Consider the following 15,033-nt stretch of genomic DNA (forward strand, 5'->3'; position numbering starts at 1 on the left):
TGTGTTTACTCCAGGAGCTGATTTGAAAACCAGAAAGACAAGGTTCAAATGTGATGCTTCCCTGCAAAGCCATGTTTCTTTTTACTTGAAAAAAGGAAAATATACAACCATAGAACAGGAAATGAAAAATAATGAAACAGAATGAGAATGACAGAATCGATATAGAAGGCAGAAAATTGAAAGGTCTTGTTAGGCGAAAGGTTTATGAACTCTAGATGTCTGGAGAATGGATCCCGAGAGCAGGAACAACCCCTACCTGCCAGTAATTGCTAGAGAAACACCAGTGGTGATCTCAGAAAAGTAGCTTTATCATTTCTTTGAGCATGTAGCTGGCATATGTCTCTCCAGGAGTGAACAGTGAATAGAAACTTGCATTATAGAGAGTTGGCAGTGCTCTGGATGGGTATAACACACATAAGAGTGACAACTCCCAAAGGGGATCTGTGTCACCCAGGTAGACACCTGCTGTCCAGGCTCTTATGTGGACATGCCTCTCCCTCCAAACTGTGCAAAAGAATCTACTAGTTCTTTTCAACTCCCCTAGACAAAAACTGCTAAGGCAGGTGATGCTTTGTTAAAGAATCTTAATTTACACAAACTGCAATTATACTATTATACTTATATCTAAGTTCTAGTGGTCTCCAGTATTTGTGGAAGGGTCCACTAATTAACTAACCCATTTCCCATTTGTCCTGAGAATACTGGCTGGTGGTGCTTGCAGCTGTATTGTTTACCCTGAGATAACTGGTAGATTACAGTCCTAAACTTATCCTCAAATGCTTTTCAGAGAATTACATCAAAGTAGGACTGATACGGTTGGGAAAGCTTGTTTGAACAGAAAGCTGAAAACAGATACCAAATGATCTGGAAAAAAAAAATCTGTGAATGATCTCGGGGTAAATGCTGCAGCTGCATGTGCCACCTGCCTGTATTCTTGGGGCAAAGGGGAAATGGGTAAAAAAATTTCTTATAGTATTTTGCTTTTACATTTTATTTATTTTCTCTTATATCCTGGAAGAATTAATGTGTCATAACCTAGAGAATAAAGAGATCAGCTGATATAGGGGTCAACTAATCTGATATACTCAGGGAGAAAATGTAGAAACACACCATCAAGCATAACCAGTTAGAGCTCCCTTAAAAATGCCTTGACTACATCTTTGGCCAACCTCATAATTTATGGAGTCAATATCATATATGTGGGCACTGTATCATCAGTAATTAAATAATTCAATCAAAACTAAATCAAAACTGACATCTTTACCTAATCATGTATCAGGTTTGCATGGAGTCCAGCATGGCATCTTGGGCAGAAGACTAGAAGATTGTTGTAATCTGGAGACCTCCCACATGGGTCACTGAAAGCCATTATTTGTTTTCTCTCTTTCCCTAGCTGTAATAAACATTTTTTTTTTCTTTTTAAATTTTCGAGGCAAGGTCTCACTCTGTAAGCTCAGACTACAATATAGTGGTACCATCATAGCTCACTTCAGCCTTGAACTCCTGGGCTCAAGCAATCCTCTTGCCTCAGCCTCCTGAGTGGCTGGGACTACAGGCAGGAACTACCACACCCTGCTAATTAAAAACTTTTCTTTTTTGGTCGGGGGTAGAAATTGGGTTTCACTATGTTGCCTGGGCTGGTCTTGAACTTCTGGCCTCAAGTGATCCTCTTGCCTCAGCCTCTCAAAGTGCTTGGATTACAGATGTGAGCCACCATGCCTAGCCCATAATAAAGTTGTTCTATTCTTAGAATCTTCTCTCATGATGGTAATTCCACCTTCATTTGTGTGTGTGTGTGTGTGTGTGTGTGTGTGTGTGTGTGTGTTGAGATCTCAGCTCACTGCAACCTCTGACTCCTGGGTTTAAATGATTCTCCCACCTTAGCCTCCCAAGTAGTTGGGATTACAAGTGCATGCCACCACACCTGGCTAATATTTTTGTATTTTTAGTAAAGATGGGCTATCACCATGTTGGCCAGGCTGGTCTCAATCTCCTGGCCTCAAGTGATCCCAAAGTGCCAGGATTACAGATGTGAGCCACTGTGCATGGCCCAGATTTTTTTTTTTTTTGCTTTGTTCATTGCATTATTCATACCAAAGTGGAAGTATCTCTGATAATTCTATCCTTACTACACTAGCTAATATAGGATCCTCCTAGCTACCTTTCCAGCTCACTTGTGTTAAGTTTCTTGATAGCATTTATCATATAAACACTATCTTATTTATTTATTTGTTGTCATGTTTACTGTTTTTATTTTTTTCCAACCCATGAAAGTGTCAAACACTTTATGGCCAAGTCCGTGTCTGCTTGTTGATCACTTATCTCCGGTACCTTGATCACTACATAGCACAATATAGACACTTAGTATTTGTAAATGAAGAGTCAGTAAATGTATTAAAAGACTCAGTGTGGTGGCTGATGCCTGCAATCCCAGCACTTTGGGAGGCTGAGGTGGGAGGACTGCTTGAGCCCAGGAGTTTGAGCCCAGCCTGGGCAACATAGGGAAAGTCCATCTCTACAAAAAATTAAAAAATTATCTGGGTGTGTGGGGTACACCTGTAGTCTTAGCTACTTGGGAGGCTGAGGTAGGAAGATAGCTTGAGCCTAGGAGATTGAGGATGAAAAGTGCTCATGCCACCACCACATTGCAGCCTGGGTGACAGAGTGAGACCCTGTCTCAAAACAAATAAACAAACCAAAAAAAAGAGTAGTGTTCAGAGCTGTATAACTGACTATAAACTACCCTATAAAAGGATCAAGGTAAAACAATAATTGTGGATGATAAAATTATTAGAATAGCAATGGTTAAAGACACAATTGACAAGGAAATTGGTTATATTTATGACATACTACAATTTAATATAATGATGATAATTAGTTCTGATAACATATACTAAGACATTTCAGAATCACAGGAATCTCATAACATTTTGGAACACACATTAATAACACATTTATATAAATACAATCCAAAAGGTTAAACATCATTTCATATTTGATAATACTTCTTGTGTGATTTTATTATGCCAAGTGAGCCAAATATGCCTCTCTGGATTTCAGGGGAAGTAATGTCAAAAAAATTAGTGAAGGCAAAAACACTCAATTTAGAATTAGATTTTAGAAAGTTTGTCAAACATCAAAGTTTTAAAACATTTGATACCATAAAATAGGATCACAGGTCGTTAGAAAATAAGTCATTCATTTAGTCAAAATGGTAACTCAAAGATTTCAAAAACAGAAAGGCAAAAACTTTTACTCTTTGAGTCTTTCTTTCCCAAACATGAGATCTAATAAAGACAGGAGGAAGTCAACTAAATCTGTTTCTCAAATCTTAAAGACAAATCTATTAAATTGTAATCATCTTGACCATAAGATATAATTTTTATAAACTTTTTCATAACCTTTCATAATTTTTAAATAAAGAATGTCTTAATGCTCCAATAAAACATTGTTAATCTGACCCAGGGGCCCACATACTGGTCTTGCATTAGTGTTCCTTTGATACTAACGTTTCATTTATAGGCTGGCCTCAGTGATTTATGCCTGTAATCTCAGCACCTTGGGAGGCCTAGGTGCATGGATTTCTTGAGCTCAGGAGTTCGACACCAACCTGGGCAACATGTTAAAACCCCCGTCTCCACAAAAAAATCCAAAAGTTAGCCAGGCATGGTGGTGCACACCTGTAGTCCCAGCTGCTTGGAAGGTTGAGGTGGCAGTGTCACTTGAGTGTGGGAGGCAGAGATTGCAGTGAGCCAGAATCACACCACTGCACTCCAGCCTGGGTCAGCTAGAACCTGTCTCAAAACAACAACAGCGACAATAACAAAAACACAACTGTTTAATTTATAGAGAAACTCTGAACTAATTTTGTCTCTGAAAATGGGTCCTTACAAACTCATAATCCACTTCTGCTACAATATTCCCAGGGATTAAGAGGGTTGAATAGTTTTTATTTCTGGCCCCATGTCTCACGAATGCCCCTTATTCTGATTTTCATCTTCGCCTATGTCTGAAAATGAGGCTTCAATTGCTATCAATGCTTAAGATTTAGCAGGAGTTAGCGACTGTCCGGAGCTGCGCCCCCGGCCATAGCGAGTAATTATTGATGATTAGATGCCTGAGCTCTATTCATTTCCACCTCTCACCTCCTTCCCAGATTTGTCTTTTCCCTGTGTTAAATACCTCGCACAAGATGGCGCTCTTCCTGCTTCTTCACCCATCTTTCCCACCGGCGCGAAAATTGTTACTTCGTAGCAAAATTGTTACTTCCTAGCGCAGGCGCAAAATGACGACCGACCGTTGAAACCGAAACCTGCCTGGCCGCGCCCTCTGAAATGAGATCATTTCCGCCTTGGCCCAACCCCTTCCTCTCCAAGTGTATATAAGGCACTGCATTACTGCCATTAAATGAGACTTGATCAGAGCACTGTCTTGTCTGCATTTCTCGTGTCTCTTGTTCCCCAAATTCCCACTCCCTCCTCCAGGGCCTGCTTCAACGATCCCGCGGGCCAGGATAAGCGACCTTTTTAGATCCAGGAGTCAAAGCCTTGTAATTTAGTAGCACAATGACTTTAAAACAAATACAGAAAGTTGGCCGGGCGTGGTGGCTCACACTTGTAATCCCAGCACTTTGGGAGGCCGAGGGGGGCGGATCACGACGTCAAGAGATTGAGACCATCCTGGCCAACATGGTGAAACCCCGTTTCTACTAAAAATACAAAAATTCACTGGGCTTCATGATGCAATCCTGTAGTCCCACCTACTCTGGAGGCAGAGGCGGGAGAATCACTTGAACCTGGGCGGCGGAGTTTGCAGCGAGCCGAGGTCCTGCCACTGCACTCCAGCCTGGCGACAGAGCGAGACTCTCTCTCTCAAAAAACAAAACAAAACAAAACAAGAAATACAGAAAGTTTCATGGATATAATAACCTAATTTTTAAAAAACTTCCCAAAAAAGAAGTGTGGGAGGGGAGGGAGGAGGGGGGTGTTGGGGAAGAAGCAGGTTGCAGTTGAACTCTTGGTTGTTCCTGGAAAACTGGCACAAGTATTGGGGGGCACACGATGGATGGAAAGTGAGAGGACAGGGTCCAGAATATACTGAGCTCAGGGCTTGCAGCCTCTAGGGCCCCTGGGCCTCTTCAGCAGAACCCCAGACCTCTGGCTCACGGTGAAGAAAGTGCTGTGCCACCGTGTCTGTCGCAGGTAATCAGGGACTCTTAGACTCACAAGCCACCAGTTTTTGTAACTTTATACTCTTCTGGCCCTGGTCATTCCACATAGCTTAGGAGCCTGGCTGATGACTTTAATCCTGAAGCAAATTGCACATGAAAAGGGAATTAATGACACTAACATAAAATTCTATAATCTAGGGCAAAAGCTATCCAGAGTCAAATAGTTTGGTTCAGGGGATGAAAAAAAAAAAAAAAAAAAAAAGGCAGTACTGGGCCTGTGAAGAGAAAGTTTTTCTGGGGAACCCTGGTTTATAGAAAGTTTATCTTTTCCCCAAATCACATAGTTGCTCCTGAGCAGAGACTGGAATTCTGTCCTGCCAGGAGAAAAATGCGTAGGGGTGATTAGAAAGGAACATTTGGGATGTTAGTGAGGGGCACGCAAGAGTAAGTTCCTAGTTCTCTCTCTCTCTCTGTAAAATACACATAAGTTTACACATAAAGTTTACCATCTTAAGCATTATGTGTACAGTTCATAATGCTTTGCAACCATTATCATCATCCATGTCCACCACTCTTTGTATCTTCTAAAGGCGGAATTTGCTCTTATTGCCCAGGCTGGAGTGTAGTGGTATGATCTCGGCTCACCGCAACCTCCACCTCCCGGGTTCAAGCGATTCTCCTGCCTCAGCCTCCCGAGTAGCTGGGATTACAGGCATGTGTCACCATGCTTGGCTAATTTTGTATTTTTAGTAGAGACAGGGTTTCTCCATGTTGGTCAGGCTGGTCTCGAACTCCTGATCTCAGGTGATCTGCCCGTCTTGGTCTTCCAAACTGCTGGGATTACAGTCATGAGCCACCACGCCTGGCACAAGTTAGTTTTAACTATTCTTCATCATTTTGTATTTATTTATTTATTTTAAAGTTGGGGTCTTATTGTACTGCCCAGCTTGGTCTCAAACTCCTGTACTGAAGCAATTCTCCCACCTCAGCCTCACGAGTAGCTGGTACTACAGTACTACAGGCATGAGCCATTAAACCCAGCTCCATAAATGTTTTCAGTATAAACATGTTACAAAACATTTATAGGGGCTTTTCTTTCTTAAAAAAAAAATGGCCATTAGAAGCATGACACTGAGTAATAGAGCTATCATAGTCCTTATTTTAAGACATATTTTCATAACTGGTGCCACGTACTTATACTTGTTTATCCACTTGTATATAATATTGCATTAAATCCTAAAATTGACACAGTCTAATACTAAACAGTTATTATTTCAGAGAGGCATGGTATCCATTTCCTGTTGTTCAATTTCTCTCCTTCCAACTCCCTTTACATTTCCATTTTTTAAATGTGATTTTTTTCCGAATTCCATCCTGCCTTCTAAAACCATCTCATGTTCTAAAATCTTTCTGGCCCTGTATGCTATATTTTCTGATATCACTTTAAATTTTCTTTCTTTTTTTTTTTTTTTTTTGAGACGGAGTCTGGCTCTGTGCCCCTGGCTGGAGTGCAGTGGCGCGATCTCGGCTCACTGCAAGCTCCGCCTCCTGGGATCATGCCATTGTCCTGCCTCAGGCACCTGAGTAGCTGGAACTACAGGCGCCCACCACCGCGCCCGGCTAAATTTTTTTTTGTATTTTTAGTAGAGACGAGGTTTCACTGTGGTCTCGATCTCCTGACCTTGTGATCCGCCCGCCTCGGCCTCCCAAAGTGCTGGGATTATAGGCGTGAGCCACCGTGCCTGGCCAAATTTTCTTATTGTTTTCTGTGATTTCTTTTTTGCAGTCCTTCTTTATAGAATTGTAGAGTTTAGCAGTCTTCTCATTTTTTGTTGGTTTGTTTTTGTTTCTGTTTTATTTTGGTTTTTTTTGTGTGTGTGTGTGCGTGCCTGATTTTTAATTTTTGTTTTATTTTGTTTTTTTTTTGTATGTGTGTACCTGATTTTTAATTTTTTTTTTTTTTTTTACTTTAAGCTCTGTTGGGCTTGAGTGCCTGTGATTTCTATGTCATTTCCAACAATCTGATTCCATGGCGCCCTCAAAGCCCTCATCTCTGTGGCTAACATAGGAGATGAAAGCTCAGTTCCTAGAGTATCCAAACACCAGAATCGATGAAGAGAGGGAGAGAAACAAAAGTAGACTGTAAGACTTCAGAATAGGAAGTGAGAATGGTCACATGGGAAGCCTGCTCCATATCCAAATCACAAAACCACTTTCCAATTCTACTTTGACAATTTATTGCCATTTTCTTATACCGATAACTGGTATTTAATCAATCTAACAAGTAGTGCAAGGCAAAGACAGTTTTATTTCCATGTTCCATTCAGATTGTAGCACCTAAGCTCCTCTATATTCAAATTTAAAACTGTAACAGTGTGAAAAAAAAAAATGACCTCATAGCTAGGCACAATTAATACCAACACGGAGTTTCTGGGTTTTAATTTATCACATCTAAGGTGAAAAATTAAAAGTTTTGAAGTCCAAAGGGTGATTGCTACTGCAAGTTTTTTCATCTTTTTCTGAAGACAACCATTTTTCTGTGCCTGGCACACTGCAGGTTGAAGCTATGGGGATGCATACATCTTTCTCCTGGGATACCTGCAGGAAGGAGTGAGTCTCAGATGCTGCAGGCCCTGAGATGGGGAGAGACTGTGAGAGAATAGCCTCCGTGGGCCAAGTATGCACCAGTGATGTTCTTGAGCCTTCAGTGTTGCTGGATTTTGAAGTTTTGCTGGATATTCAGTTTTGCTGGATTCAATCCATGTGAATTCTTGAGATGGGCATGACCCACATTGGCAGAATTCTGCAACTGCCTGGAATGTCTGACCTGGAGCTGATGCCCTGGAATCCCATGGTTATCAATTCAAAAGGCACAGGGCTGAGGGTCTTCCTCATGGTTCCATAAATTTAATTTCTACTTCCACCCTGTGAATATAAACTTCAGATCATTGAAGGAATGTTTATTGATGATTGTTCTTTGCTCTCAGCAGGGAGGCTATGCTCAGCTTCAAGATTACCCCAGGACAGTGGACCACTGCCCTTTCCCACCCTGTTGACATCATATCCATAGTTATTCAAAGACTCCCTGGAGTTCAGCCTCCAGCTCTGATGTGGGTCCCAGTCCCCTTCATGCCACCATGCCCACCTGTATGTGCTTCTAATCCTGACTCTACCCACTCCAAATCTATGTCACGGGTGGAGAATATGGAAGAAGGCTTCGATCCTCATGTACAAAGAGCTATGAATTCTGAGATCTAAAAGTAAAGTTCCTTAGCACATTATTGATTATACGAACAGATTTTTTTCCAGTTGAAAGCCTTGAAGTGATTCAGAAAATGAAGAGCAAAATATGGAAGGATCTTCACTGCAGACACTTCCAGTTCCAGGCAGGGCATAGTCCTATGGAAGTCCACAAGAACAGCATGAGGGCTCCCACTGGGGTGCATTAATTCATTCCAAGGCATTGGTAGAAAGGGCTGGTGCCATGAGCCATGAGCAAGACTGGGTTCCTTTATTTTCTGGGTTCCTGTCTGTCCTAAGCCTCAGTTTTCAGCAATTTCTTGGGGGCAGCCTGGGCTCTGAGAGTTGCTCTGGGCATCTGTCTGTCCATCTTCGCTGGTTGGCATCTCCTAGCTGGGTCAGGGCCCATTGTGTTGTGTTGTCTATAGCTTACACCTGTTTTTCAAGTGTGTGTAGCTCTTCTCTGGTTTCAGCAATTGGCCCCAGACATGTGGGTCTCAACAACATTTTTTGTCCCCTTTAAACTTCAGGAATGACTCTAGCTTATGTAAGCCCAGCATGGCAGCCTGAATGCACTGCACTTCATATGTGCACAGAACTGGGGACACTGACAGTAGTGGTTCAGTGCAGTAAGGCTGTCCAGTTCCCAGTCCTGGCTTATTTTAGGTTTAGGCCAGGTGGCATGTGGGACTCTGGACATACTGCCTTCAAGACAGCCCTTCCAAAGATGATGAATGGGGCTCCGTATTTTAGCCTCTAGATCAGGCAAAGCTATGTGTCTTATCTAGGAAAGGGAGTAAATGATTCAGTACAGTACGGAGTGTGCTCTGTCATATACAGAATGGCAGACACCAAAGTCCAAGTAGTTGGGAGATGATCACTAATTTGCCTGGAAAAATTGCCTTAGGAGCTGATAGGATTAAGGTGAAAACTGTAGACGCAATTGAAAATCATCAGGGTTGTTATGATTGAATCAGGTAAGAAAAGGGGAAGTGAGGGAAATTCCATGGGATGTTAGATTCTCATTACAGCCAGTGTCTATCGTAGGGGAGAAAAAGTAATAGTTTTTAGTCCATGCATGAGTTGTGATGATTTGATTTCTTTGCAGTCTATATTAAACCATCCAGCTTCAGCTTACAGGTCTTCAGGAAAAGTATAGTTTAACTTCAGCAATTCCAAGCCACAAGGATAGAAGGAAAGTTAGAAATATTAGTTTGAACAGCCATAGTTAGATTTTTTTTTTTTTTTCCTTGAGACAGGGTCTTGCTTTATCATGGAGGTTGGTGTGCAGAGGCACAAACAAGGCTCACGGCAGCCTCTACCTCCTTGGCTCAAGCAATCCTTCCACCTTTGCCTTCCAAGTAGCTGTGACCACAAGCACATGCCACCATGCCCAGCTAATTTTTGTACTTTTTGTAGAAACAGGGTTTTGCCATTTTGCTCAGGCTAGCCTTGAAGTCCTGAGCTCAAGCAATCTTCTCACCTCGGCCTCCCAAAGTGCTGGGATTACAGGTGTGAGCCTGACACCCAGCCGATTGCCCTATATTAAAGGGAACAAAAAGTTCAAGATCCAGTCTAGATTTCAGGAAGATGACAAGACATCAAAAACAATGAGCTAGAATCTAATGACAGGTACACTATAGTTTTTTTTTTTTTCCTGAAATTTTTTTTCTGTATGCTTATGCCCTTTTCTATCAAACAACATGAAAGTATTAATAAAACTAATTTGTTTGCAAAATAAATTTGATGTTGTTAAAGTTGGCCTAATTATTTACACAAGTGCAGAAGGAATAGTGGTTTACCACATAGGCTCTCTTTAAGTTAGCTTTTCTGGACCTTTTCATAAAGAATCTCAAATTACACTTTTTTTTTTTTTGAAACGGGGTCTCACTCTGTCACCCAGACTGGAGTGCAGTGGTGCAATCTCAGCTCACTGCAGCCTCTGACTCCTGAGTTCCAGCAATTCTTCCACTTCAGCCTCCCTAGTAGCTGGGATTACAGGCGTGCGCCTCCATGCCCAGGTAATTTTTGCATTTTTATGGAGAGAGGCTCTCACCATATTGGCCAGTCTGGTCTCGAACTCCTGACCTCAGGTGATCCACCCACTTCAGCATCCTAAAGTGCTGGGATTACAGGCATGAGCCACTGTGCCCGGCCATGTTCTTTGCTCAAAACATATGAGATATGGCCCAGCTTTATAGTTATTGTCATGCTACCTTACATGCATGTAAATCTCTTAAGGCTAACTCAATACTAGTGTTCTCTGTCTCTTCTATTGGGTACACAGGGGTCTTTTTGTTGTCAGGATTGTTTTATTTCCCCCACAGTGGATATATTCTTCCCCTTTCTTTCTTCCTAAGTGGATTATTCTGAGAAGCAGTCAAAAATAGGGCTACCTAGAAGATGGTTCCATGTGATCAAGCAAACTGTTGTGTTCATGGTAGGTTCAGTTCATAGAACCCAGTGTTGTTACAGGTAGTGGGGAATTCTCTTTAGGAAAAAGAATAAAACTTTTGAGTACAAGATTATAGACCTGTTTAAAGGGATCCTAAAAGCTAAGCTTCCTTAGCTGCATGGTAAATTCGCCTCTGACCCTGACCCAATTTGGGCCAATGAGGTAGCACAGCATGGAATTGCCTCTTACTCCTTCCTTTTTCACTTCCCTCTCTTTTAACTCCCACTCTCTTTAAAACAAACAAACAAACAAACAAAAACTCACTTTTGAATTAAAAGGTTTCACATAAGTTTTCACTTTAGCTAATACTTCCTGGGGAAGCCAGGTGAAGAAAAATATGTCTCTCTGCTTAACTTACATGCTTTGACCTTTTTCCTTTGCTGTCTGAATCCTCAATAATTCAATCTGTACTGAAAAGATTATGAGGGTGCCTACAAAAATAGAATGATTCAGTCCACTATTGACTTTTGAATGGCCCCGAATGAGACATGATGCCAGTATTTAATAAGTCTGCCTGAGCGGGGCAGAAAAAATACATAGAAAGGCCTTTTTAAGTATCAAGCAAGTATGAATATTTATAAGCCAATTTGGCATATCAGTCTTATCAATCCCCCAATTTTTGGTTAGCCAATAACTCTCATGATCACAGGTATTAAAAAATTATAAATAATGGATTAGCATACTGAATCCAGAAATGTAAGTTTTTAAAAATACATCATGATCTTGTGGGATTTATTCCACAAACTCAATATTGGTTTAGCATTTGAAAATCAGTTAATATTATTCACATTAACATTAAAAAGGAATAAAACTATATGATAATATCAGTAGATGCAGAAAATCGTTTAAAATTTAACTTATTATTATTAAAACAAAACATATCTTAACAAATTAGAAAAAGTGGATTCCCTTATTTATTTAAAACTATATCTATAAGAGACATACAGTTAATATTCCACTTTGAAGGAAATAAAAAATGTTTAACCCCAAAATACATTTATTTGACATATTTTCAGATGGCTGTCAGAGAACCAGCATAAGAAACAGCCCTGCAATGCTGTGGTTTGTGGGAAAAATTTACATCTGTGGACAATCTGCACTGATACATAAAGGCCTTCTCTTGTCCACATCTAGGAAGAATTAACAGAGAGTCTGGAACCTTTAAAGGTTTTCTCCCACCTTTAACTTGTTTTGCCATGATCTACTTTTTTCTGTAAACTCAGGATGGTATATAAGCTCCTGCACCTCACTGAGGGGCTGGGCAATCACACATTTTGTATGTGTTTTCTCCTATTAATCTGCCTCTGTGAGTTGATTTTTAGAGCAAACTTTCAGAGTGCTAAGAGAAAGATTTCCCTGGGCCCCTGAAAATTGGGTGCTGTGAGCAGGAACAGAAAGTTTGGCTCTTTTGGAAGCCCACGGTTGAGGGAAAGCAGGAGCTGATCAGCTAGCATAAGGATAAGAATTTCTTACCAGCCAGATTCCAGGCTCCACTCTGTGGAATCTGGTCACTCTCTGTTTATTTTTCCTGTCCAAAATCTTGACTGATGGGAGAAAAGGATTTGTGTGACTAGTGCCGGTGTATCGACTCTGTTGTACTTTCTGGTACTTTGTGGTAAGAATCATGTTGTTTCATCCTCTTTCCTCCCAGAATAGTCTTTTCTTTGTCTTTATCTTTCTGTGTTGCTCTGTCATAAAGAGGAGTAAGGAGTATAGCAGTGCAGATGAGGGTTTTCTCTCATCTTGTTTTGTTTTTTTAAAATTTAATTTAATTTCTTTTTTTTTTTAATACAGAGTCTTGCACTGTTGTCCAGGGTGGAGTGCAGGGGCATAATCCGGGCTCACTGCAACCTCTGCCTCTTGGGTTGAAGCAATTCTCATGCCTCAACCTTTGTGTAGCTGGGATTATAGGCATGCACCACCACATCCAGCTAATTTTTATATTTTTAGTAGATACTGGGTTTCACCATGTTGGGCAGGCCTCAAACTCCTGGCTTCAAGTGATCTGCCCACTTCGGCCTCCCACCATCCTGGGATTACAGGTGTGAGCCACCAGTTCCCAGTCCTATTTTGTTTTTGTTTTAGAGACAGGGTCTTACGCTGTCACCCAGGCTGAAATGCAGTGGCATGATTATAGTTCCCTGTAACTTCAAACTTCTGGACTCAAGCCATCCTCCTGCTTTAGCCTCCCTAGTAACCAGGACTACTTTTTAAAAAATACTTTTGTAGAGATGGGACTCCCTATGTGCTCAGCCTTCTCAAGAACTCCTGGCCTCCCAAAGCACTAGGATTACAGGTGTGAGCCACCATGCCAGGCCCGAAATAATCAATATGCCAGAGGTATATTGTTATGCTGGTATATTGGGGTGGTGTATTCTGGTGTCCAACAGTCATATTTTGATAGAGTGTATCCAGAATAATCAACTCAGAACGTAGGTTGGTATCTTGAACGGGAGTGTTAGGGAGAAGGGACACAGTAAAATCACACACGCGCACGCACACACACACACACACACCATGAGAAGATGAGTCTTAAATTTGCACCAAGAGTTGATTTCTTAACACTGAATGCTAAAATTACATTTATCTATTCAGTCACAGGCAGAGCTATACACACTCCAATTTCCCTAAGTGAGGCTGTGCAACTACAAAATGGAGAGAACTGAGAAGCAAGCCCAGCACAAAGCATGTGCTCACCACAGTTTTCAGTTGAGAATGAAACAAGGTAAAGCACAAAATACAGCTGGCATGGTGTCTGTCACAAATAATGATTTTTATGCCACAAACCACACAATATGTAACAAAAGGGGAGGCAAGAAGCTGAAATTGTTTATGAGAAATTGCACCTTACAGATACTGGAGGAGTGGGGAAGATGATTTTCCCACTTACCCAACCATTTCAATGTATTGAGCTACACCGCAAAAAAAAAAAAAAAAAAAAAAAAAAAAACAAATACAATAATAAAAAAAAATATGTTTCAAAAAATTACAACTCAGCTTGGCATGGTGGCTCATGGCTGTAATCCTGGCATTTTGGGAGGCCGAGGCGGGTGGATCACATGAGACCAGGAGTTCGAGGCTAGCCTGGCCAACATGGTGAAACCCCGTCTCTTCTAAAAATACAAAAATTACCTGGGTGTTATGGCAGGAGCCAATGGTCCCAGCTACTTGGGAGGCTGAGGCACAAGAATGGCTTGAACCTGGGAGGCAGAGGTTACAGTCAACCAAGATCATGCCACTGCATTCCAGCCTTGGCGACAGAGCAAGATTCTGTCTCAAAAATAAATAAGTGAACAAAATAAAAATAATTAAAAAAAAATCACAACTCTAATCTCTATGCCATTTTCAAGACATAAACTAAAAAATGGCACTAAAGATTGAAAACAAAGGAGTGGATACCTGAATTTAATCAATTCTAAGGTAAATGTTTTTATCATTTAGTATCTCTGAAACATGTATATATTTTTAAATGGGTGGCCTCTTACCATTGGGACACAGTACAATTTGCAGCATTCTCCTCTGTTAATGGTATATGTAATAATGTCTCAGGTGACCCCTTCTTGCAGGGCTTGTAATCCCAGCTATGTCATTTTATTTTATTTTATTTTATTTTATTTTATTTTATTTTATTTTTTTGAGACAACATCTCCCTCTGTCACCCAGTCTGAACTGCAGTGGTGCAGTCACAAATCACTATTCACTGCAGCCTGAATCTCCAGGGCTCAAGAGATCCTCCCACTTCAGCTTCCCTAGTAGCTGGGACTACAGGCACTCAAGACCAAATCTGACTAATTTTTCAATTTTTTTTCTTTTCTTTTTTTTTTTTTTTTTTTTTTTTTTTTTTTTTTTTTTGTAGAGGCAAGGGTCTTACTTTGTGCTTAGGGTGGTCTTGAGCTTCTGGACTAAAGAGATCCTCCTGACTCAGCCTCCCAGAGTGCTGGGACTACTGGAGGGAGCTACTGCTCTGAGTCAGCTTTTCTGCTAAAATGCTCTGCTGAGGTGGAAATGAGGAGGGTGAAGCAGTGGGTGGGCATTTGTTTTAAAAAGGCTCTACCTAGGCTGTTCCTTTTGGTGAAGTGCTTGTAACTTTTAAGGTCGAAACGATGCCATTTTTCCTTTATTCTCCCGTCTGTAAGACCAGAAGGCAATTGGAGGATCCTGGAATACA

The sequence above is a fragment of the Chlorocebus sabaeus genome, chromosome 4, assembly GCF_047675955.1.
Source record: "Chlorocebus sabaeus isolate Y175 chromosome 4, mChlSab1.0.hap1, whole genome shotgun sequence".
Lineage (NCBI taxonomy): Eukaryota > Metazoa > Chordata > Mammalia > Primates > Cercopithecidae > Chlorocebus > Chlorocebus sabaeus.